At 38.4% G+C, this 26,770-nt stretch overlaps 1 long non-coding RNA gene across 1 annotated transcript in view; it reads right to left on the bottom strand.

Moving 5' to 3' along the window:
- Positions 1 to 9,134: 9,134 nt before the first annotated feature.
- LOC113604569 (uncharacterized) overlaps positions 9,135 to 26,770 on the bottom strand; it is a 69,000-nt gene continuing 51,364 nt past the window's right edge. Inside the window, exons 3-4 of the long non-coding RNA XR_008297535.1 lie at positions 11,172 to 11,218; positions 9,135 to 10,302 (exon numbers count right to left, since the gene is read on the bottom strand). This is a non-coding gene — a long non-coding RNA (uncharacterized LOC113604569). The remainder of the gene's footprint in view (positions 10,303 to 11,171; positions 11,219 to 26,770) is intronic.

The raw sequence follows: 26,770 nt of genomic DNA, 5'->3' as shown, positions 1-26,770 counted from the left end.
TTCCTCAGAAATCAGCACATGAGGGAGTGATAGAAGTATATTTCATATACTGAAATAGGAAAAGGTAATTGTTTAGAGCACATGATGACCCTAGGTAAGTTTTAGAGCCTAATTCTAATTAACATTTAGTTAATCAACTTGAAAATGTAGGGTTTTGGTTTTTTACACTGACTGGCTATTTGATCATGCTAAGGAATTATTCACTCCTTGTTTAGATATGATAATTGTATTGTGGCTATGTTTCCAAACTAAAGTTCTTATTTTTTCAGAATTACATACTGACATTTTTTTTTTAATATTTATTTATTTTTGAGAGAGATAGAGACAGAATGCAGGTGGGTTAGGGGCAGAGAGAGGGAGACACAGAATCTGAAGTAGGTTCCAGGCTCTGCACTGTCAGCACAGAACCCGACATGGGGCTTGAACCCACAAGCTGTGAGATCATGACCTGAGCCAAAGTCGGATGCTCAACTGACTGAGCCACCCAGGCACCCCCGCATACTGACATTTTTGTAGATGAGCTAGCATGCAGACTGGAATTCAAATAACACAGGATTGAGGGAGGTGCTAAGTGGATGGCGTTGTGGGTGGAGCTTGGCTGACCAGGGATTGATAACTGGACTGGGTTATTACTTTTGGGTAGATTTGGAATTTCCTGTAATAAAACCCTTAAAGAAAATATTTTGTTTAAAATCAACACACATACGACTTTTAAAAAAAATATTTATTTATTTTTGAGAGACAGGGAGACAGAGCATGAGTGGGGAGCAGCAGAGAGGGAGGCACAGAATGTGAAGTAGGCTCCAGTCTCTGAGCTGTTGTAGAGAGCCCCCGACATGCGGCTCGAACTCACAAACCATGAGATCATGACCTGAGCTGAAGTTGGATGTTTAACTGACTGAGCCACTCAGGCACCCTGACTTTTATTTTCTATAGATTTATCTGAGTATGAAGATGGTTCTTTCTTCAAAATCATCAATGTACTTTGAGAAGAAATAAGACTCCTGCTGTCACTTATGGAAGAGACAAGAGGTGACCCTATCAGAATTAAAACTTCTACTTCTTCCATCATCCCTGATCTCCAACACGGTCTCTTAGACATAAGTAAAATGCCCAATCATGCTTTAACAAATAAAGAGGCACTATTTATGATGAGGACTTTTTTTCTTTTTAAGTACTAGTAATCTATGATTAGGCAGTGAGCTGTAAAATCTTCAGAGGGCTCCTAATCACCAATCTGAATTTATTCTAAAAAAGTTTTTTTTTTATTTTTCCTCCTTTCAGTACTCTCCAAAATATTAATAAGCTCCAATTCAATACTTTAATCTATCAAAAATTAAAATGCACATGCTACCTTCCTTCCTGTTTCTTTAACTTTTAAAACCCTGTAAATTACTATCTTTTCCTCTCCTACAGATGACTGCTGTTGAAAAGAAATATAATATGATCCACATATGTAAAGAAAAATTTTTAGTTGCCACATTCTGTAAAGTAAAAACAGGTGATGTGAATCTTAAATAAAATACTTTATTTTATTTTATCCAGCATAGCCATTTCTGACTATTAAGTCCAAAAGCTCATTTTCTGATTAACAAAGACAAATGGATTTCAGAACATTCACAGGATTTATTGTGCTTTCTTAAGTATCAATATACAAATACTTTGCATATGGTTACATAAATATGATGTATACATGTGCATGCAGGTGTGTGTGTGTGTGTGTGTGTGTGTGTGTGTGTGTGTGTTTATAGCCATACTACCATTACAGAATAAACATAAGAAGAGAAATTAGGGGGACGTTTCTGTCATGCAGCAATTTCAGGATATTTTACTAAGATGCGAGAAAGGTTAAATATCACATCTCTCAACCCATTGTCATTGCATTTTGAGAGAGTAAGGCAGGTATAGTTTTAGTTCATTTGACGACTGCTGCTTCCAGTAGTGGACTTTTATTTAAATTCATAGTGAGCTAATAATGACACATCTTTCAATTGTCTTGAAAGTCATGGATGGCAATAAAATATTAGCAGTGGGAGGACAGAACTTTTATTTTCTGCCACTCTCCAACTTTTTTTGTTTGTTTTGGAACATATACATACGTTCATAAAATGTTTTTTTCATTTAAAATATAGTAGGTTTGTTATTTCTGTATGAGTCATTATGTCATTTTTTTCTAATTTTTAATTTCTCACACTAAAAATACTTGGGATCCTCATTGATTTTTAAGACAGTAAAGAGCTTTCAAAAACCAAACATGTGAAACCAATGGTCTAAGGAAATACCTTCATTTGCCTTTTTGTTCTACTAGAAATAGCATGACAATTTTTTAGGAGGAAAAATTAAGAGTTAGAATGCCTTCCTCCTGATGGAACACTGGTCTAATGGTTTGGGATGACAAGAGAGTGACCATCATTGAATTTGTATTTTTAAAGCTGTGACATGTTTTTAAGTATACAATTGCCTCCATGTGTTCAGATTCACCCCTATTGCATTCTGGAATCTGGTACCTTGATGTCTTGTTTTGTTTTGTTTTCGCATGTGTTGCTGTCGGAAGGGAATGTCAGAAATGAATCTTTCGAGACAAAAAGAATTTAAATCACTCAGACATTTAGAATTCTAATTTGTATCAAGTAGCAATTAGTAACTTTAACACATTTGGGAGTATATACTTTTCATTTCTACAAAAACCAACTCTAGGATGATGCATCATTCTAAGGCTCCAACCATTTTGTGTTACTGTGCCAAAAAGAACATGTCTCAGTAAGTGACTTTTAGAGGTTAAGAGTCATACAATGTAATGAGGAAAGAGTAAGATACCACTGCCATACCAATAAAGTTGAAGGTGCAGTTATATGCCCTTTGAAGCCAGTTGGAGCTCCAGGAATAGACAAAATGTAAAATCCAAATAAAACTGCGTGAACTAATTGACAAGGGTGAAGTGGCTCTCCTAAATGAAATAAGTGGTCATCATTTGGAAATTGCTCTCAGAATAGTGTTCCAGATGTAAAATAAGAGTGTGGGGAGGCCTGGGACATGGTGATACTTTATCTCATTGGTTCCCTGTGGCCTTAGCTCTGATTTTTCACTGGGCAGTAAAGACTAGAAGAGCCTGAAGAGAAGATTAAGAGCAAATGTTAGCCTCATAGCTAAGTGATTTCCCAGCAGTGCTTTCTGCTTTCATCTCCCAACTGGGCACAAAGAGATTCAAAAGGAAGTATGGCTGAGGCACACCCAAGAAATAAGTGAGGGGTGGAGCACTGCATTTTTAAGACCTTTGCTACCGTTCTGCTTACCACACCCTTCATACTACACCACACGTTTTTCTTCCAGACTGCACTTCCCACGTCTACCTTTGCAGAAAACGGACAGAAATAGCCACAGTACCATATGAACCAGATTAAAATTAAATTTAAGTTTTAGCATTAGCAGCATAGAATTGGGACTCCAGGACATGATATAGCCAATCAGAGTCAGATGAAACCTTCTGATAGGCATATTGAACCCAAATGGCCAAGAGGTCTTAAAAGTAATGAGAACTTTGGCATCCAGGTCAGTGTTTCTCAAAGTAAGGTCCTCAGGACTCCTCTGTAAATATTTCTAATGTTTTCATGTGCATAAGTATTAATAGTAAATCTGGAGTTCTTCTGAATCAGAATCACTGAGGGTGGGGGCCAGGAATCCACATTTTAAAAAACTTTTTTATATTTATTTAGTTTTGAGAGGGAGAGACAAAATGTGAGCAAGGGAGGGGCAGACAGAGAGGGAGCCATAGAATCCGAAGCAGCCTTCATGCTTTGAGCTGTCAGCACAGAGCCAGATGCAGGCTTGAACTAACAAACTGTGAGATCATGACCTGAAGCTAAAGTCCGTCTGACACTTAACCCACTGAGCCACCCAGTTGCCCCCAGGAATCCACATCTATAAAAAGACACCTAAGCATTTCTTAAACATACTAAAGTTTGTAACCTACTGTTCTAATTGTCCTTGATAAATGGGATAATTCAAAGTCCTAAGAACATACATTAAATTTAAAAATTAACATAAAAGCAGAATTGTTATACCAGTTTACTGACATTTATCACCCTCAGAAAACAAAAACAAAAAACAAAATCATGAATACATAGCTGAAATTCTAGGTTCGCCAGCCCAAAATGATAGAATCACCCTTATTCAATGGCTTTTTACAAATTGAATGTAAATTGGTTTGAGTTCCTTAAGAAGTGACTCTGATACAAGAATTTGAGAGCAAGTGGTTTATTTGGAAAGTGATCCTGGGGAATACTGATGGGAGAGTGGAGAAGTTAAGGGGAGAGTTCAAGGAATGGAAAGAAACCAATAAAAGGTAAGTGCTGAAGTCAGTTACCACTGAAGAAAGCTAGAGTTTAATTCCACTTGGGAAACCCTTGGAATCATTGTAGACCATGGGCCTCAGACTCATCCCATAGCAAGAGCAAAGAGGCCAGGTATGTTTATAGACAAATTTCTGTCAGTCTTGATCAAGGGCTGCTCCCAGGGGACACATTCCCCAGTACTTCTAGCCTGCCCCTTGCACAGTTTGAAAAAGCCCTTCATCAAAGAGTTAAAGAGTTCACAGTTGGAAGACAGATCAGTGGCAAGCACGGAAGTGGTAAAGGCAAGGATATGTGGGCAGAACTCTGGCATCCTCTGCTCTAAGCCACAAATTAAAGTGATACTCATTCCCAATGCCATACTTCTGAACTTTCTGTATTACATTAGATACAAACCATGTAAGTAACATTTACTACACAAAGTAATATTTTCAAAAAGCGTGCCTTGCAAATTCAGATTTCTATTCATTGATGAATGTGTCTTATATAAAAAATCTTCTTATGGGGCTACTGGAGTTGTTGATGTTTTCCTATTACTATCCCCTTTTGAATTACTAGAATTCTTGGTGGAGGGCCACTATGACCATTTTAGCTGGTTTTGAGAATTCCCTTTGGCTATCTTTTAAAAACATTTTGCAATGCAAAATTTCAAGCATATACAAAGTACATGTACTGGAACCTCCTGAACCCATCATCCAGCTTCAACACTTAGCTCATAACCAGTCTTGTTTTATGTATGTCCTTGACCACTTAACTCCTGCTGGAATTTTTTTAAAGCAAACTACAGACATCATTTATCCATAAATATTTTAATATGTAGCTCTAAAAACTGACAACTATAAAAATGCCATCACCTTATATGAATTTGATAATTATTTCTTAATATTATCAAATATCAAATAATCATTCAAACTGTCAATAGTCACATCAATTCCATGTGTTTTACAATTTGTCTTATAAATTTATACTTCTATTTTTTTATTATCAGTATTGTTTTATATGACTCTCAAGCTTCTTTAATAAGTTCTGCCTTATTTTCCTTGTATTATATTTGTTTTTTTTAAAAAAGTAGATTGTGGCATCTGGGTGGCTCAGTCAGTTAAATGTCCAACTCTTGATTTTGGTTCAGGTCATGATCTCACGGTTCACAAGATCCAGCCCATGTCGGGCTCTGTGCTGACAGCACAGAGTCTGTGTGGTGTTCTGTCTCCCTCTCTCTCTGCTCCTCCCCGGCTCTCTCGCTCTCGCTCTCACTCAAAATAAATAAACTTTTTAAAAAAGTGGATCATTTGTCCTATGGGGTTTGCTACCATCTGAATTCTGTAGATTCCATTCCTGCAGTGTCATTTCACATGCTTCTCTGTCTTCTGTATGTCCTGTGAATTTGTGAATTGGCATTAGGACCTAGAGAATTTCCAGATACAAGTTCGGGGTTGGTTTTTTGTTGTTGTTGTTTGTGTTTTTTGTTTGTTTGTTTTTTAACAAAACTACTCAATAGATGATATTGTGTGCTTTCAGTAGGAGACACAAAATATTTGTCTCTGTTTCTGACATAAGCTGCTATTAATAATGAATTCCTAGATTTGTTAATTCATTAGAAGTTACATGGTAATAATTCTAATTCACCATTGTTTCTTCCTTTGTTAAATGGAATACTTCTGTGAGGAGAAAACTTATCTGATGGTACAATCTTTTTTTATCTTAAATTTTTGATGACCCAGAGGTTTTAAAAGATGATTGAACATTAAAGATGTCTATGCTCAGTTCCTGAGAAGGTCTTGCTCAGTAAAACTGATAGAAATAATCTAAAAACAGAATCTCATTCCTACCAGATACAATCTCATTTCCTGCTATTTCATCTTTAGTCATCACCAATATTCTAATCTACACATCAGGACATAAAGTTGTGGCTCTGAGAAGAAAAAGATGCTGTATTTTTCTATATTTACGTTTTCTGTATTTTTTACTTTTTTATTCACTAAATTGGCATTGTAAGAGGAGGAGTTAAATTTTTATATATGTATATATAATTCCTAGACATCTGGAATTTCTGACTTATTACATAGGAAATTATACAAGAAGTATAAGAAATTTTCCTTTGGATACAAAAGTAGGGTTCAATATGGGGAAGAAAAAAACCTTCTAAACGTGTTTATTTGTTTGTTTTTTAATGTGGTCATATTCCATGTGGTTTTGGCTTTACCTGTGGTGTGGGTCTTTTTGTTTGTTTTTAAGTTTATTTGAAGAGAGAGAAAGAACATATGAGCACAAGCAGAAGAGAGAGGGAGAATCCCAAGCAGGCTCTGAGCTGTCAGCGCAGAGCCCAATACAGGCCTTGACCTCGTGGACCATGAGATCATGACCTGAGCCAAAATCAAGAGTTGGTCACCTAACCGACTGAGCCACCCAGGTGCCCCTGGTCTAGGATCTTTGGAGGTTTACATCTGGGCCTCTTTTCTTATTAAGTTTTCATTAACAATCAATCCAGCAATGTCAGACACCAAGAGGCCCACAGTGCAGTTCACGCTCTTCTCTCAATGCTGCCACAGTGTCTATAAACCTTCCATAGAACATTCACTTCTGCTAAGTATTTCTTGACCTACAAAAAGAATGATGTTGGGCTAGCACAGAGGTTGGCAAACTACAGCCCACAGGCCTCAATCCAGCCCACCACCTTGATTTGGTGGCTTCAAAATTAAGAATGATTCTTGAATTTTAAAAATGGTTTTACATTTTAAAAATTACATAAGTACATCATATCCTCAGTTTTGCCTCTTGGCTTGAAAAAAATAGATATTTAGTATTTGGCCCTTTCAGACAATGTTTACCAACCCCTTGGTGACAGCAGTGAATTTTAAACTATTTTGAGTAGCAGAACCTTAAAGAGAGAGAGAGAGAGAGAGAGAGAGAAAATCTTATTCTAAAACCCTTTGCTTAAAACAAACAAGTGTATATTTATTTAAATTAATTTAAAATTTGTAATAATTGCTTGCTGAAAAATTCAATCAGGGACAATGATGCTGCTTTGATGAGTATGATAGACTCAAGGGAGGAACAACAACTTTGACATTGGAGACTGTAGATGACAATTAGTCTTAGAGAGAATTTAGCCTACAATTCATTCCTGTGGAGTTTTCGTTAGATGATTTCAAAAATAAAATCCTGTTTCAAGCAGATAAGTGGTTATTAATAGTAGCAATTTTTTAACAGTTCACCTTGCAATCTCAGGACACTCTGAAATTAAACTGATCCAATTCTTAAAAGAGAAGTAGGGGGTTTTGATTTTTACTTACAATATCAAAAAAGAATAAAAAAAGCTCTCATAATCAAAATACAGCAATCAGACAGAAGCACCAACAATTTGCAATGGGAGATAAAGCTGTCTATATATTCTAACACTTGCAGTGTTTTCTTGTCCTTGTATTGCTGACAACCATGCTGTGAAGAGCAGACACAGAACAGATGAGTTTGCTGCTGTGATTTTATGTGAGCGGACACAAGCAAGTTTGAATTTTAAAGAGAGTGGAGAAGAACAACAACCTTCTTGTTCCAGCGTCGCTTAACAAAATGTTTAGGTATGTGCACACATATGACAGTTGAGGGGCGCCTGGGTGGCTCAGTCGGTTTAAGCGTCCCACTTCGGCCCAGGTCATGATCTCACAGTTCGGGAGCTCGAGCCCTGCCTCGGGCTCTGTGCTGACAGCTCGGAGTCTGGAGCCTGCTTCAGATTCTGTGTCTCCCTCTTTCTCTGCCCCTCCCTAGCTCACTCTTGCTCTCTCTCTCTCTATCAAAAATAAATAAAGTTATAAAAAATATATGACAGTTGAAGCTGTATTCTGAAGTTCAGGGAAAAAGAAACCAGGTAACTTGCAATCACAATGAGGTTCATGTTAAGACAAAACTGAAGTGACATTTTTAACAGGTTAAATTAGAAAATAAGCTAAAAATCAGGTTGAGTAAAAATTACTCTTTATAATCCCTATTTGCCTATGAAGTAGATTATACATGATCTTCCATATATATCCCTGTGTGATGTATTTAATGCCATTTCAGTTTGAGGACTGTTGAACTAGAATAAGGAAGAGTCTACTCAAATATGTGGACTTTCTACCTTTATGATAACCTGTCAAATCCTTGCAGTGACTAGAAGGTAGGTGGAGAATTCTAAAATCCCTCTTTCTCTTGCTTTCAGGGTTTAACTTCTATTGAAATACCTTAATAGCTTTGTAAGTTGTTTTGCAGATCAATTGAGTTAAACGAGATGAACAATCCCAGTATAAGGTCTGGACCACAGAAGGTGCTTAACAAATATAGCCTATATTTGAATATGATTCGTGTGTGTGTGTGTGTGTATTTAAGCAAGTGATCAATAAATGCATGGGCACCTGTGTGTGTATAAGACAAACTGCAATAACGATTTGGAATAAGAGATAAAAGTGTCAATATATATTTTAACACATTCAGTGTTACAATACACAAACACAGACACAAATGTATAAAGAAAATGTGATCACTTACTCTGGCCTTTCTGAGGTGGCATTTGATCTTTTATTCCACTGATCATCTAGCCCTGTATTCATTTATTCAACATGATTTACTAAGCACCTTCGATGTGGTGAGGTTCTAGGTATAATAAAGCAAACCAAATTCCCTTGTCCTTGTCTTGGAGAGCTTGCACACTAGTGGGGGATGCCAGACAGTAAAATAAAACACAACACTGAATTGCACAGTATGTAAGATGGTGAGAAAATATATGAATACATGAGTAAGCATATATTTGCATATAAGCAAATTCTTGAAGGAGGCAAGGAAGCAAAATACAGTGGTGCCTATGGAAAGAACATTGCAGGCAGATAGGAGCAAGGGTGATACTTTCTAGGAGCAGCAAGGAGGCTAATATGTCAGCAAAGAAAACGTGGTGAGAAATGAGGTTGGCAAGGTAAGGGGTGTGTCCTGAAGCACCTGTGGGACTGGGTTAGGCCCCTAGAGTACAGTGGGAAGCCAGTGTAGATGCTGAACAGAGGAGGGGTGTAGCATCACCTGGGTTTAACAGATATTCCTCCAGGATGGGCCCCGTGGAGTCCCATCTTACGTGAAAGTCAGGATCTCAAGTTAAGTTGTATTTTACACACCCATTTGGTATCCCTTCACAATATATTTAAGGATATTTACACAATATATTTAATATTTAAGTTTACTTTCTGTTTTTTATTACAGTGTTACAGATAGCAAAAAAAAAAAACCCAAAAAACAACAAACAACAAAAAAACAAAAAGAAAAAACCCCCACTATTTATAAATGGAATACCAATCAAACATTTCCAGAAAACTTTAAGCCCCTCCATGGACCCACAGAATCTACATGATGATTTCTGAGTTAGATGAGTTTAAAGACTCCCTAAACCAAAAATTCTATATATCCTTCAGTTTCAGAATAGATGGTAGACTCACTTTCCAGCTGTAGGTATTTTTGTCTGACCTCTTAAACTCTTCTCCAATGGTTTTAAAATATTTATTCCGCTTACCCCACTAATGGAATCTCCTCATTCCTTCATCTAGCTGCTGTTTATGGATCCTGCTGGCATCCATTTCAGGTATAATCACCAACTCACAGGAGCTGAGACGTGGTTGATTAGCCACACTTCCAGGTGGCTTGAGGTAATGAGACTTTCTTGTCATATGCCACATGATTTCAGAGGTGCAACACTGATGAACCTGTATATAATTCAAGCTGTAGATCCTGGTGATATACACATGATAGAACAGCATTTTTAAGACAATAGTTGGTGTCTGTCTTCTATTTCTTCCTCTTACTCTTATTTCAAGTTGGGAGCCAGGCAGTTTGTGTTTCCTTGTTTCTGGACTTTCTGCAGAGCTTGAAGTAGAATCATCTTACGGACAACAGCCATTCCTATTTTTTACAGAATACTTGCTCATGGGTGAGATCATTTTGGCTGTCCCAGCAGATGAGGAGAGAGGGTAGAAGAGAGGAAAGCCATCAAGGCCAAATAAAGAGAGATGATATTTCCACAATGTGTCAAAGGGACCAAAATTTATGGGTCCTTCGACTCCTCTTAGGTAGCAGCCTCCGCAGAGCCTGGACCCTAGACACAATGGTTTCAACCTCGACAAGGGGAGGCTTCCAGGGGAACAGAGATACTTGATGATGCACACAACCTTTAGATTTTAGTCACCCACACATAGGGGGCAGAACCTAGTAATGTCTTAGATTTAGTTTCTTAAATCTACTGCAAATGGAGGCTTAGAGATGGACTTAAGATGACTAAAAAAATAAAGAAATATGAAATGCATGTACACTGGGGATATAGATGCATATGAAATGTCATTCCCCCTTCCTTAGGCAATAATGACCTTTACAAACATTAATAAGTTCCTTTCCCTGATGACACTTCTGCTTTACATAGACTGTTAATCAGGTACTTGCTGTTGCTTCAAGTTCTTATAACTTCTGAACCTATTTTATTCAGTATGGTTTCAACCAATCACATTCGTTCAACTAAAGAAAGTGAATAAAGCTGAAGCAAATTTTCCATTCTGATTCTATACCCTCAGGAAATGCAAGTAAAATGATGCATAAGGCATTAGAATATTTTTTTTAAAATTAATTATCATCAAATCCTGAAGGACTAAATCAGACTGATGTCTAATTTCATCCATTTACATATATTTAATCTTTAAAAAAATTGATACTGAGATTGATGCCTTAATGTTTAGGTCTAGGCTTTGAATTCTGTAAGGTTTTTTCCCCTAGGTAGCAATGCATTTGGATACATAATTATCTATAAAAGGTGTGATAACTTACACATGATGTGAACTTGGCCAAATTGTATCAGTCTTTGTTTTTGTTATCTGAAAAAAATGAAGATAATGGTATTTTTCTAAAGTTTTATGTAGTGTCATTGTGTTTTGTATATTTAGTAATTCACGAAGTCTAATGCCAGTGTGCATTAATGGATGTTGAATGTTTTTGTTTTTTGTTTTTGTTTTTTTGGCCTGCCCAATATCCTTCTTTAGTCCCTATCGAACCCTTCTTCTGCAGTAATCCTGTTCAGTCTTTATGGTTTAGATAGGGCTGACTATTGTTCACAGCTGTCTTTAAAAATCCTGACCACAATTCTGGGATGCCTGGGTGGCTCAGTCAGCTGAGCATCTGACTTCAGCTCAGGTCATGATCTTGTGGTTCGTGAGTTCAAGCCCCACGTCTGGCTCTGTGCTGACAGTTCAGAGCCTGGGGGCTGCTTCAGATTCTGTGTCTCCCTCTCTGCTCCTCCCCTGTTCACACTATGTCTCTCTTTCAAAAATAAATAAAGATTAAAAAAAACTTTTTAAATATCCTGACCACAATTCACCTTTAAGCATGTGACCCAAACAATGCTAATCATAACCCTCCCTAGGATTATTGCCAGAAGTACCAGGAAAGATGCTCTCATTTCTCTAGGATCTCTGGCTGCCAAGGCCAATGAGACTACAGCCACCAGTGGCCATTTTTCTAGTCACATGGAGGCAGTCTGAGAGGGAAGAGAATGAAGCCAAAGGGTGACAAGAGAGACCCTGTTGTTAGTTAAGTATCTAAATCCAGTGTGTTTGGAAATACACTCCTGGATTTTTCATATGGATGATGCATTTTATGCCATCTTTTATAAGCTAGTTTCTGATAAATTTCCATCACAACTAATAGAATTTTCACTAGAATACTGTTTTTTTAAATGTTTATTTTTATTTATTTTGAGAGAGAGAGAGACAGAGAGAGGGAAAGAGAGCAAGAATCCCAAGCAGGCTCCATACTGCTTGATGTGGGGGCTTGAACTCATGAATTTGTGAGATCATGACCTGAGCCAAAACCAAGAGTCAGATGCTTAAGCAGCTGAGCCACCCAGGTGCCCTTCACTAGAATACTGTTAACTGTGCTTCAAAGTCAGACCACAAGTCATGAACCCTCACCTCTTTCACTTGCTAGCTTTGTGACCTTGGACAAGTTACTTTACTCTTTTTCTGTGTGTATGCCTTAGCTTCCTCTTCTGTAATAAAGGTAATAGTAATACCAGCCTCTTTAAGGGGAGAATATTGAGATTGTGTGTGCGTGCGTGCGTGTGTGTGTTATAGTACAACACTTGGCCTATGATAAGTCCTCGATAAATGCAAATTATTATCATATTAAATAGTGTACACACAGAAAACAAAACACCTGTTTGGAAACAGATCCATTCCAAACCAAGTAATAGTACAGAAATGGAAAAGCAATAGTGAAGCAAAGCAAAGGTAGAGAAAAAATAATACGTTGAAATTAAATGGAACTAGGGGGTGCCTTGGTGGCTCAGTGGGTTGAGCATCTGGCTCAGGCTCAGGTCATGATCTCACGGTTTGTGGGTTCAAGCCCCGCATCGGGCTCTGTGCTGACAGCTCGGAGCCTGGAGCTCGCTTCAGATTCTCTGTCTCCCTCTCTCTCTTCCCCTCCCCTGTTCATGCTCTCTGTCTTTCTCTCTCTCTCTCAAAAATAAATAAACATTAAAAAAGTAATAAATTAAATGGAACTCAAAGAAGCGTGAAGAAATACTTAGCAAAAATTGGAACATAAAAAAAAGTGAAGACATAAATTCTTACATTTGATGACACCAGCAGCACAAAATCCATGAATCAAAAGTTGCCAACCAGTGGCCCAGACATACTACTTATTTTATTTTTTAAAAGGAATCTTTGATTCTGGCGTTAAAACAAAAACTCTATGGATAGCACCAAACCAGCAGATATTCTAAACTGGCAGAATTTTTGTTAGCTACTTCAGTACTTTAGTCATAAATTTTCCTTAATGTTTTTTCTCAGAGTGGTCTTAACAGAATTATATAAAACTTGAATATTAAGTTTCCAGTTTCCTGAGAATTTTATACACATAGAGCAGACATTTCTACAGATGTGTTGTAACAGATATTTAATAGAATGTGGTTCCAGTCTGAGGCTTTTAATTATTGTATGAAGCAAATAAAATGATAACTCATTAAAATCAAATTATTCTGTATTAAAATAGGAAAATAAATTATATGGCAGCAATTATTATATAAAATGATAGTTTATATTACAATGTCTCATTTTGGGGCACCTGGGTGGCTCAGTCAGTTAAGCATCCGACTTCAGCTCAGGTCACGATCTCACGGTTCCTGATTTTGAGGCCTGCTTCGGGCTCTGTGCTGAGAGCTTGGAGCCCAGAGCCTGCTTTGGATTCTTTGTCTCCTTCTCTCTCTTACCCTCCCCAGCTCATGCTTTTTCTCTCTCAAAAACAAATAAACATTAAAAAAAATCCCATTTATAATGTTCTCTCATTTTAAATATAGCTAGTCAATGCCTAGGCTTAAATCAAGATGTAACTATGTAAGCTGGATGAAAAATAAAACAATGTAAAAAAAAAATAGAATAAATCCTCAAACTTTTGAACTAGAACAGATTTTTTCATAGCTGATAACTTATAAATGCAACCATTTATTCTGTGAATAGTGGTCTTTTACAAATAATAAAGTAATTTTTATTGGTTTTTCTCTGAAGTAAATCCAGTAAGAATGCTCTTGAGTAGAAATAGCCTCAAATATCACAAAAGATTGAAAATTGTACACTTTTACATGAGTGAACCTATTTGACTATTATAACTAATCGCTTCTTGCTATATAATATCAACATTGCCAAATAGTTTAAAGAAATATTTAAACAGTATAATCCCCACATTTATCTATTTGGAGTTCTGTCTCCAAAATTCCTGTGACTTAGATTATATGTAATTATGTGCCTAGAGCCCTTATCACCAAGCTCTTTTAAATCAATAGATAATTATTGTGAAATTAAATTCACACATACACTACACAGATGTCCGAAGAATGCAAGCATCCATTATTATCTGTAGCTCTTCTAAACTATCCACAAGGGACAACAGGCACTGGGATTGGAGGGAAATTTTAACAATGGCTTATTATTTTTTGTTTTGCACAGTGTCTTTCAATTAAAAATCTGTACTGCATTAACATTCTCTCAATCCATAGTTAAAATTACCACAGGGATCTTTCTTTCTTTTGCTTTCCTCTTGAAAATGAAATCAGGATATAGGGGAAAACATGGCAGTCCTTAAGGCATGGGGCATGGCTTTCCCAGTCCTGTGAGATCCTTGTATCAGCCTTTGTTATGCATAGCCAGTAAAGGTACCTTAGCTCTTTGCACTCAGCTCTCCACCAATCGCCTTAATTCCCCTTATGGTGGAGAAGGGTCAGCCGGTGTGTGTTATACCAAGGTTCTGAATAGAAAACATGGTGAAAGTTATTCTGTTTCCTACTTTCTCCAGAACATGTCTAATACATACCCCCCATGATGCTTGGACCACTAGTCTGGAAAAGGGGACGTGAGGACATAGAACACAGGATACAGACCTTTACTTCCATGATGGCTGTGGCCTTCTTCCCCCCATTCAAGGTCAATCAGGCATGGTCTCTGTCTCTGTCTCTGTCTGTCTCTCTCTCTCTCTCTCTCTCCTCCCTGTATGACAAGAACTGCCCCCACTTTATTCTGATTTTGTTCTATTCTTGGCTTATGATAAAATCCTATGATCGGATCAACATAGCTTGGCCCCAGATATGTTACTGAAATCCTCTTCTCAACAAACTTGTCGTTCAAGTTTATTTTTATGTTATTGACTCAAAAATCCCATTTTGACATCAAATGCTAAATGGTGACTCCATCTTCCTGTTGGCATCCTTCATATAACAATTAAAATCTGTCATGAAAAAAAATGCCTGTAGATGATGAAGGGAGAAGAGGTGCATAAAAGGAATTTAAAAAAGGATAATAATACACTAATGTATTTAAATATCTATTATTTACATTTCAATTAGAAGCCAAGAGTTCCTTTATTCAGAAGTACTGAAAGATCAAACACGCATTGTTATGATCAGTAACAATATCAAGTTAAATATGTTTAGACATCATGAAGGTTCATGGAAGGGTATGGAAAATAATGTTTATTGGATAAAAAATTAACTGTATAAAAATAGGAAGAGAAGAAAGTGAGCATATTTGGAGAATGTATGAGAGATGCTAGAATGATCTGACAATTTTGGAAATGTAACTATCTCCTTACACTCTAGAAAATGCTAGGTAAAATATACTCAATTATAACCCATTTTTAAAATATTATTTTCAACACAAATAACTGTCAGATCCAAAAATGTCATTTTACTTGGTGAGCAAATTCAAGAAATGTGTTCAGATGGGTAGAATGTTGCCTGCAAAAATGAAAAAGCCTACCAAACATCATGACTCTTTTTGTAATAAGTTGTAAAAAAATATATATATATATGGAGCAATGTGCCTTTTTCCCTTTGAGAGGATTCTCCCCATGGCACTATCTCCTCCTTCTCTTTAGTATTGTATAAAAATTTTGTGTAACGGTTGTCTTTAAGTAATACGGGGCGCCTGGGTGGCTCGTTGGTTAAGTATCCGACTCTTGATTTCGGCTCAGGTCATGATCTCACAGTTCGCGAGTTCAAGCCCCACATCAAACTCACAGGCTCTGTGCTGAAGGTGCTGAGCCTTCTTGTGATTCTCTCTCTCTCTCTGTTCCTCCCCCACTTGTGCTCTCCCTCCCTCTCTCCAACTAAATAAACTTAAAAAAAGAAAAAGTTGTCTTTAAGTAATACAATAGTTAGTTGGACCCATGAGTGAATTTTCATGACTAATTAACATAGCACAGAAAGGGACAGTGCAGCTGTCTTCCAGAGATGAGGACAATGGGTGTTGGAATTTTGCTTCCCTTCCCGTTTGGGAAAGCTCAAGTGCATCTCCATCTGTATGAAGGATAGTTACATTGTGTTGGGGAGAAATAGGGAATTTCAATTTCCTATCTCAAGTTTAAATACGGATGCTGAGTAGTTTAGGTAGATTCGCTAGTCATTGATTAATCTATTCTCTGTCAGCTCCATACATATCCTTCCATATTCATTTTGAGATATTATGGCTGAAAGTTTCCACATCACATCGCTGCTGTGGGTTGGCTTCCTCTTGTCTAGCTGGTATCTGGCACTAGAGAGAGACAGTCAGAGCTTTAGGACACAGAAAAGAAACTTGTTCCATCCTGTTGCCTTGTGCTTGCTTCCTGTTTGCTTCCTGCTCCTTATAAGCATCATCTTGTCTTTGCTCTTTAAAAACATTTCCAACAAAGGAAGTGTGTCCCAGTCTGCAGTAGTGTTTGCATCCATTTTATATTTTCCCCAATACTTTTAGAATCAGCCTCAACATACTGCCTGTAGAGACTCTTGCAAAGTCAGTCATGCCTTCCTCAGAGACCAGGGTTCCAGCTCTGTGGGGGCCCTCCAAGTTTCTAATTTTAATTAATTTCCATGTCTTCACTTTGTTTTCCTAAAGCTAGGGGTGAGAGCTGCCTCCTTATGATACTGTCCTTCTCTGCCTTTTCAGTTAACTAGACAAAAAAATTACTTATGTTAAAATTGTCTCCTTTTGAAATATAAATCCTTTCTTTTGGGGCACCTGGTTGACTCATTCAGTGCAGAGTCTGCTCGGGATTCTCTCTTCCTCTCTCTCTGCCCCTCCCCTGCTCATTTTCTCCCTCTCTCTCAAGATAAATAAACATGAACTTTTTTTAATATAAATCCTTTCTTTTAAATTACTAGACTGATACAAATGATAAAGTTTTATGATTTCCTGTGTGACTTTTTCTTATTAAAATAAATTATTTGCTATATTTTTGGGGTGTGATGTTCTATATAATAGTAAAGATATGTTCCAGACATTTTCTAATGACATATAGAATTACATATAGTCATTCATTTAACTAAAAAAAAAAAGGTAAGAAAGAAATCCCTGGGTGACAGCAGGTAGGCAATATTATAACTCTCATTTACAGGCAAGAAAACTGAGGCATATTAAAAAATAAAACTGATATGAGATCACACAGCCATTAAGTGTTAGAGCTGGGATTCCAAACTTAAGACCTGTCAGAATATTGCTATTAGCTGCCATAGGTCATAACTCTGTATTGGATTCAAAGGCCTATCAATCAGAGTTCAGTGCAGAAAATAGACACCCACCTAGATAGTTCAAGCAGCAAAGGATTTACTCAGAAGGGGAGGTGGGTTTTTTTTATTTTTTTAAAAATAAATTTTTTTTTCAACATTTTTTAATTTATTTTGGGACAGAGAGAGACAGAGCATGAACGGGGGGGGGGGGGGGGTGCAGAGAGAGAGGGAGACACAGAATCGGAAACAGGCTCCAGGCTCCGAGCCATTAGCCCAGAGCCTGACACAGGGCTCAAACTCACAGACCGCGAGATCATGACCTGAGCTGAAGTTGGACGCTTAACCGACTGCGCCACCCAGGCGCCCCAGAAGGGGAGGTGTTTTTACAAACCCATTGGATGAAGTAGAGGGGCAGAAGCTGTAACTGAATTTTTGAATTAAGAGTCACACCCTGACACTGTAATCCAGAATTCAGGAAACTCTTGCTGTCACTCAGAGTTCTAGGGACTGTGGCTGTCACTACATCACTGTGGCTGAGACAGCTATGCTGAAGCAGGTACTTTACAACCAAATACCAATTCTCTTCATGTGCCACTCATTCCCATTTTCTTGCCTCTAAACCCACAGCGAACATCAGATCCCTATGTGCTCTAGCTAGATTAGACTGAATAACAGACCTCAGAGCCCAATGCAGGGATCGAACCCACAAACTGTGAGATCATGACCTGAGCCAAAGTCAGACGCTCAACCAATAGAGCCACCCAGGTGCCCCAGGGAAGGGCTTTTTACAGCAGTTGCAGAAGCAAAACAAAGGAAAATATTTGATTGGCTACAGTTTAAGTAGTTGCCTTATATGAGAAAACCTAGTTGGCTGTTTGTGATTGGGTGTTCTTAAATTTGTTTTCTGGGGTATGAGAGCACTTATAGAAATTGACTCAGGCTTAGGTTTTGGTTTGCTTATATGGGCTACCAATCATTACAGCCACCTCAATTGAATGGCCTCTTGTTCAATTATTTTAACAATCCTAATCCTTGGGACCCTTGAATATGTCATCTTACAGAAGGTACTTTGTAGATGTGATTAAATTAAGGTTCTTGAAATGGGAAGATTATCCCGAATTATCTGAGTGAGTTCAGTATAATCACAAGAATCCTCATCAGAGGGGGAGAGAAGGGTCAGATTGAGAAAAAGAGATTCAAAGCTGCCACACTGTTGGCTTTCTAGGTGGAGGATGGGGCTATGAGTCAAGGAATGCTGACAGCCTCTGGAAGCTGGAAAAGGCAACCAATTCTTTCCTAGAGCTTCCAAAAGTAACTCAGCCTTGCTGACTTACCATTAAGGGATTCTGATAACCAGAACTCTAAGGGAATAAACTTGTATGGTTTTAAGCACCAAGTCGGTGGTAGTTTTGTAATAGCAGCCGTGTAAAACTAACAGGTCAGGGAACAAACACAAAGTCTGACCCAGAAGGAGATGGTTTATACCCAAAAAGAATTGCAAGATTTTGCCAAATTATATGAAGAACTTGAGGGTATATGTGTGAAATGGTCCAGGAAATGCCATGTCCTTTCTTCTATGATCCAGCACTTTAAAAATCCATTCTCCAGGCACCTGGGTGGCTCAGTTGGTTAAGCACCAGAATGCAGCTCAAGTCATGATCTTGTGGTTCGTGGGTTCAAGCTCCACATCAGGCTTTGTCCTGACAGCTCAGAGCCTGGACCCTACTTCGGATTCTGTCTCTACCTCTGCCCCTCCCCTGCTAGTGCTCTGTCTGTCTCTCTCTCTCTCTCAAAAATAAACAAACATAAAAAAAAAAAAATAAATCCATGTTCACATGTCTGCTTCAGAGGAGGTCACTACTTCAGAGGAGGTCTTTAAGTACAGCAGAGCTAGCTCATTGGAGGACAAAAGAAAGGGGGCCTCTGCTGGCAAAGGGAGTTCTGTGAGATTTGTGGGTTCAGAATTCTTGGATACATTCCACCCCAGCCTAACCTCAACATTCCAAGCCTCAGGGACCTCTGAATCTCCACCAATCCCCATACTTCCACAAGTCCTAGAGAGCCTGGGTAATGCTGTGATTGAGGATCAGACATGTGAAGTAGGATCAGACTCTGATTTCTGGCTTATTTTGCTACATTCTCACTTGCCAATGGAACTTTATGTCCACTCTTCCTCAAACACATTTGTGCTTTGCCCACATCTCCACACTGTTACTCACACATCCCCCTTCTTCTTGTCCCTCAATGTCCACTCCATTCTCTGTGTAAGAAAATTACACCTATCTGGGTACCTGGGTGATTCAGTCAGCTAAGCATCTGACTCTCAATCTCAGCTCTAATCTTGATCTCAGAGTCATGAATTCAAGCTTCATGTTGGGCTCTATGGTGGCTGTGAAGCCTACTGAGAAAGAAAGAAGGAAGGAAGGAAGGAAGGAAGGAAGGAAGGAAGGAAGGAAGGAAAGAAAGAAAGAAAGAAAGAAAGAAAGAAAGAAAGAAAGAAAGGAAGAGAAGAGAGAAGGGGAGGGAGGGAGGGAGGGAGGGAGGGAGGAAAGAAGGGAAAGGGAAAGAAAAGAAGGAAATAAGAAAGAGAGAAAGAGAAAGGAGGGAGGGAGGGAAGGAGGGAGGAAGAAGGAAAGGGAAAGGAAGAAAGGAAGGAAGGCAGGAAGGAAAGCAATTTCACCTATCTTTTAAGATCTAGTTCATATTTAATTTCCTTTTTGAGTTCTTTCCCCAGTTATCTCTTCAGAGCGATCTATACTTCTGAATACTCATTATACTTAGTGTCCATTAAATTACTTTGGTATTTGATTATATAAGATCTAATTGCTACTCACTATCCCATTTTAAGTAAACTTAATCATTCAATTGTGCTAACGAGTGCTTTATGAAGGGTAGAAAGTCCATAACTCAAGGTTGAATGACTAAAAGTAGCATAATATATAGGAGTAGGCAGTTTCTGTCATTTCCTAAATGAAAGAAATATTTTTACTGTGTTTCCAAGTTTCACAAATCAGACTGGCTGTGGTTGCAAGCTTTTGGCTTTCCAAGGTATTTTGATTTTCTTCATGGATCACACTACTTCCTCTGAAGTTTTAAAATATCCCATGGAAACAATGCATTCACAAAAAGCATTAGTGAGCAACTGAGAATTTGTTGAAAATTTTATGGGTGAGATGAAAGAAAAGATTTAAGTAAAAGTCACTAACAAATAATTTGGTAAATTCTCACTAGATACGCCTGGTCTTTTGAAAGTGTTTTGTCAGCTATACTAACCATTTTCTCCACCCTTATGGCAACACTGAGCATCCCTTTACTTCCCCCACCTTTTATGTTGCAGAATTGCTTTCTCTTTCATCTGGGAACTAACCTGAAATGCTTTTGTCCCGGTTAACAAGCTTATCAAAACATCTTACTCAATAAAGCTGTTTTCCCTGGAATTGTTGTGCTATTCACTTAAAAAAAAAATCCCCCCCAAAACATATTTACATTGTTATGTCCGTAGAGATGACGTTGTCTAGGTTTTTATGCATAGGTGGTTAGAGCCATATATTGGTTGATATCTCCTAGTTACATAATTTTATTGCACTGAAATACTGACCTCTTATATCACAGCCTAAGTGCTTTCGAGACATACATTTCTCTCTTCATTATTTCTTAATTCTCTTTCGTATCGTACCAATCTTTTTTAAATCAACTCTTTCCAAACTCCTGATTCTCTTCCTTCTGTGGCAAAGTGAATCTATTTCCATTAATTTTTCTGGATTTCTAATTACTTCGTGTTTTTGTACACAGCCCTTGATATTTTAAGAATATGCATCCAAAAAAACATCAGGAACTCGTTCAATTCGGAGTAGTTATTTCTGTAATTCATGGGGTGCGTCGTCCTTCATCTCCCGAATCTTCATATTTCCTCCACTTCATTAACTTTGTAAGCCACATCAACTCTGGTTCCTGTTAGCTTCTATTTTCTCTTTCAATTAATGACAAGGAACAGTGGGTGGTGAAATTCTGGGTAAACACACACGGAGTCAGCTCCAACTCTCTGTTCACAACTAGCCTCCAACACAGCGATACAGTGGAAAGTAAGAACTAAGTGGAACATGCCAATGTAGAAAACAAAAAAGGTAGTGCAAAAAGGCGGATTCATGACTGACAGACCCTGCATGTTTGACTCCAAAGAAAAAGGAAAGCAAGTGGCTAGGAGAATAAAAATAATAAATGCAAGACGTCATGAGGATCAACATCTTCCACTTGAGTGATTCTTACAACTATTTGAAAATAAAATCTAAATGTTTGCGCTGTTTTTGCATTAAACGAAGTACTGAGTATGAGTTATATGATGTTCAAATTTGATCTAAGGCATACTGCCTCCGGAAACGTTTGGTGAGTTTCTGTATCAATCTCATTTCACAAACAAAATATAAATAACCCCCAATGATCTACTGTTTTCTCATTTACTCAATCAATCCCTTTCTCTGGATTTTAGCATAGAGACCACAATAGCCATGTATGTCATGGCTCTGCATTCCTTAAAAAAAATGCAGCTTCACTTACAGATTAAATATCAAGTCTTAACTCATAGGGGCTCCAATAACAGGAAATGTTGGCACAACAAAACCAGCAAAATGGGGAATTCCTTAAAAACACAAAGCAGACAGGAACAATTTGGTCTCAAAATCTAGATGAGGAAACTCTGAAATTCCAAAAAAAACCAAAAAAACAAAAAAACCTTAAAAAAAAAAGACACAAATCCAAAAGTTCAGGGATTTTTTTTTTTTTTTTTTTAAAAGCAGGACCTATCAATAACCACAAGATGAGAAAGTACAGCAGGGTCTGGGGGGAAAAATGCAAATATATAAAACATTGGATTGTGAATAATTTGCTCTGTGAGTGTTCTGGAAGATGAGCAAATATTTCTAATAAATTTTAACTTGATAAGCGAGTAATGTAATATTAGTATGTGACACCGAACGTCACATGATCACAACTGAGCCAATGGTACTCCTCTTGTTCTCTCTCTGTCTCCCCCTGCAGGACTGTGGGTGATCGTCTCCCATCCTCAGATGCTTGGTCTCAGGCCATGGTGTTTGCCAAAAATCAGTGATTTTTCAGAATGTTGGAAGGTGCCAGCAACTGACACTAGTGTAGTTTTTGTCACTTCAAAGCATCTATGGACAGTCCTTTGCTTTTCCCTATAAGAGTGAGCTAGGAATTCTTTGCTTCATTCTAGGTCAGCCTGCCTGCAGATACAGACCCTTTCCTCTGCTGCCATAGTGCCAATTACATTAAATACAGTATGTAACAAGAGTTTATTAATACTGTACTGTAGTCATCATCTGTGCAAGTGAATACAATGGCCCCATGCAGAAGAAGAATCCATTGAGCCGATAGATAGCCGTGATTCTGTTAGTGATAGTGAGAGTTGTCCTGCACAATAACCCTCCTCTCTCTTGTCTCCCTCACACCAGCCATGAAGGTTTTCAAAGGTAAGTTGAGGTTAATTTATTTTTCTTTATATTTTCTATTTTATTATTTTGTATTCTATTACAGTATTATAATCATTTTATATGAATATTTTTGGGTTACGGAACAAATCTTCTGAGTTTCCATTATTTTTTATGGGGAAATTCACTTTGATATACAAGTGCTTTGGATTACAGGCATGCTTCCGGAATGAGTTGTGCTCACAAACCAAGGTTTTACTGTAATAAAAGCACAAGAACTGAGGCAGTCTGAGTCACTGGCTCTTGTGTTTGCCCTTGAATCATTCAACAACCCCCACCACAGCCACCAATATTGGATGGTTTTCACCCAGAAACTGTCATGTGACACACATCGCCTCTGCTCACTCCCATACCTGTGCAATCAGTGGAGGCTGGGTTTCATATCAGAACTCTTTTTGATGCCTGGGGAATAAACTGCCAGGAATGATATTATTTAAATTTGTTTCATCAACCGAGAAGTATAGAATGAAATGCTAGTACTTCGAAATAGGAAGTTAGCCATTAGAAAAGTAGAACTCTATAATAGTAATATCAAGTTGCCAGTACAAGACAAGACAAGAGGAGGAAAAACCGGATTCATCCAGCAAAAGCAAAGCAAAGGAAAAGGAGAAAACATATCATAACAAATACGGTTTTTAAATGGAAAGAATAAGGCAAAATGTTATTCCCACCACATCTGCCATTACATTGCCATTGATACTTTATCCATCCAGGTATTCCTCTGCACTCTCTTATGTGAGGATGAAATTATTAAGACACCTCAGGACACCAACCCCAAAAGTCAATCCGTTTGAATCCCATAAGCTAGTTCTTAGGGTAATGCTTATCACAGTGAGAACAGAAGGCTGCGTTTGGGTAATGAAAATTAAATTTACTCTGCACCACAGTGGGTAGCTGTAATTAGAATATTACCAAACACAAACTTCAAGTCTTACTTGCCTTATTTCCTCCCAATGGCACCCACGAGTGATTTATCTCCCTCTCTTCCTTCCCCTTCCTTTTTAGTAATGCTCCTCAGGCTGATTAGCTTCACTTTAATATTTTGCTGTGTTTATTATACAGGAAATGACTTAATTACCATCTTCTTCAGTTTGGGGATGCTAGAGGAAAATGTCACCAAGCTTTCTATATCGTTAAGTTTTACTTGTTTGTTCTGGCAGAAAAGGACAGTTGAATAAGTCAGTCTTGGGCAACATGAGTCTGTAAAGGAGTGGTGAGTCTCTCACAGACCTTCTTTTTGTGTGCATCTTACTTGAGAAGCAGTACGGAAGTTCAGCAGAGATAAGCACTGAACAGAATTGATCAGGATTTTGCTCTGCACTCATGCTGGACCCAAACCTGTGGGTCTACAAGAGTCTCTAGGCAGCCTTTGGTCTCTGACACTAGCTTGACTGACACAAGGTGTATGAGGGAAATACCGTTCCCTTCTGTTGGGCTATGGCTTTGTCAGTGACCAAAACAGGCAAACAATGTGGATATGTTACCCCAGCTTTGCCAGAAGAAGCAAAAAGTGGAAGAGATTGGAAGCTTTCTAGGTATTCAGACATAGAGAGTTGTGCTGCCCCCTGAACACCAGAAAAGATGGAAAAACATATACTCAAACATGTATCCATCCCTCCAGGCTGAAAGAGGTCTGATTTTCAACTTGCCACCCAGTGGCTGTTTGGTTTCTTGAAGAACGGTGCCATATTGGGAGGTTAACATCCTTTTTTTTTTCTTTTTTTCGTTTGAGTGGTTGAGATTCAGCAATGGTAGTAAATGTATACTAGCTGGGCAGCCTTTAGCATACATGTGTAAACCTTTATCCTTGATGTTCTGAGTACTCTGTTTAAAGGCCAATTTTTCAAGCACTGTGCTGCCATGGATATAGTCAGAGTGTCAGGGATATAGGCACATGCATAGTCTTACCTCAGATTACTTCCCTTCCATACCTACTTGATGATCGTGTATACCATTCAAAGTTCTGCCCATAGGAGGATTTTGCCTCACTGATATCTTTCAGTACAATCTTGAGTGCGATTAAAGCAGCAATACACTCTTGAATTTTGCCAACATGACAGCCTGAACCCATCATGTTTTGTCAGCTGGTCATAGGGAACTGCATTAGTGCAATAAGGAAAGGTGTCTGGAAGAGGAAATTTGGATTATCTTTAACTTCTTTCTGCCCTCCAGGCTCCTTTGGGTCTGAACTTGAATGTATCATTTCCTTCATATGCTTTACCTTCAATATGATTACTTGGTGGGTCGACAAAACCCAGATATAGATGGACATGTACCATAGATGTCAAGCGTCTGTTATGGTCCAGCAGCAGAGTAGGGCAAGGGAGGGGCAGAGAGAGAGGGAGAATGAGAATCCCAAGCAGGCTCTACACTGTCAGCACAGAGCTGGATGTGGGGCCCAGTCTCAAGAACCATGAGATCATGACCTGAGCCAAAACCAAGATTCAGATGCTTAACTGAATGAGCCACCCAGGCACCCCAAGGAGTTACTTTTCAAAAGATGAAAAGTTCCCTGTAGTAGATGATGTCATATTGTTCCAGAAGTGTGGGGTGTCTATGCTATGATGCTTCTTTTGGGGCTTGCAGAAAACGTACATGGCATCCTTATCAAGAAATCTCTAGCACATAGGATCTGCCATGACATATGGCCCAAGTAGTAGCAGGGCTGGTAATGCAGGCTGAACATACCGAGGAGTCCCATTCTAAAGTAACAGCCTTCCATGTTACCCAATAAATAGTTTCACATCATCTGCCATAATTCATCTCACTTTTGTACAACCAGACTGGTAGGTTAAATGGGGATATAATAGTAATTTGTATCCTTTTATGTTTTTGAGGTTAGCACTGATCCCTGTAATTGCACACAGAATGACGTATTGTTTCTGACTTATTATCTTGGCCAAAGTCAGCAAGCTCAAGAGCTTCTACTTGGCCTCTTCTCCCCTTCTGGCTCTTACTCCACAGGCCAGAAAAACAGCATGAGGGTACAGCGAGCTACCAAGTATATCCATACCAATTGTGCACTCAGAGACCAGGAAAAATGACATACTGGGCCCACTGTGAGACCAACTTTGAGCCAAGACACTATCACTGGCCCCCCTGCACTCTTGCAGGGGAGACATGATGATGTTTTTATACCCTCCTTTAAAGTCCTCTCGTACCCTGTATCAAACTACCCTGAAAGATATTCCTTTCCCCGTAGAATACATGTTACCTGTGAAATGGTCATAGGTTCCCAAGAAGGACTAGGAGAATCACAATATAAACATTACATAGACATTTAAGAATCTTTCCTCAAAGGAAGTTAGTTTTTAAGTGTTTGAACTCCAGGTCTAAGAACTGGCTCATGTATGGAAACTGGCAAGGGATCATGACTTTGCTATGGCTGACATAAGCCTTCTCTTCTTACGCTCTTGAGCATTTTTTATTTTAGATGTTACAGTATACTTTTGCTGGCTGCCCATCTATCTTGACCCTACAATCACCATGGTCTATAAATCATTACCATTGACCGATCCCTATGGGTCAGGGCTCCCTGGTTGGCTCTGACAGTACTGCGCATGATAGTAATTGCATCCATCTAGACTCTGATCATTAAGTGCTGCCACGTGGACTTTGCTAGCCTGGAATCCTATACCTTGAGGGAACCCAGACCCTTAAGAGTAGAGCATACTCTCTGCCCTGCCTACAAAGAACAGCCATCTGAGCTTCTTTATCATGCTGGTCCTCCTTCACTAGAAGATTCCTAAGGCTCAAGTGAATGGGAGTTTCCTTTGGGACCTTCTGGGAAACACAGTCAACCCTTCGCTGGTGTTACCTAATAAATCTTTTCTGAAGTGACTAGTTGTCTGAGCTTTTTGTTAGTATTTATCCATGCATTTCCAGCTTTTCCA

This window comes from Acinonyx jubatus, chromosome A1 (assembly GCF_027475565.1).
Source record: "Acinonyx jubatus isolate Ajub_Pintada_27869175 chromosome A1, VMU_Ajub_asm_v1.0, whole genome shotgun sequence".
In the NCBI taxonomy this organism is placed as follows: domain Eukaryota; kingdom Metazoa; phylum Chordata; class Mammalia; order Carnivora; family Felidae; genus Acinonyx; species Acinonyx jubatus.
The sequence above is the reverse complement of the archived record's forward strand: the minus strand, read 5'-3'. Positions and strand labels throughout refer to the sequence as shown.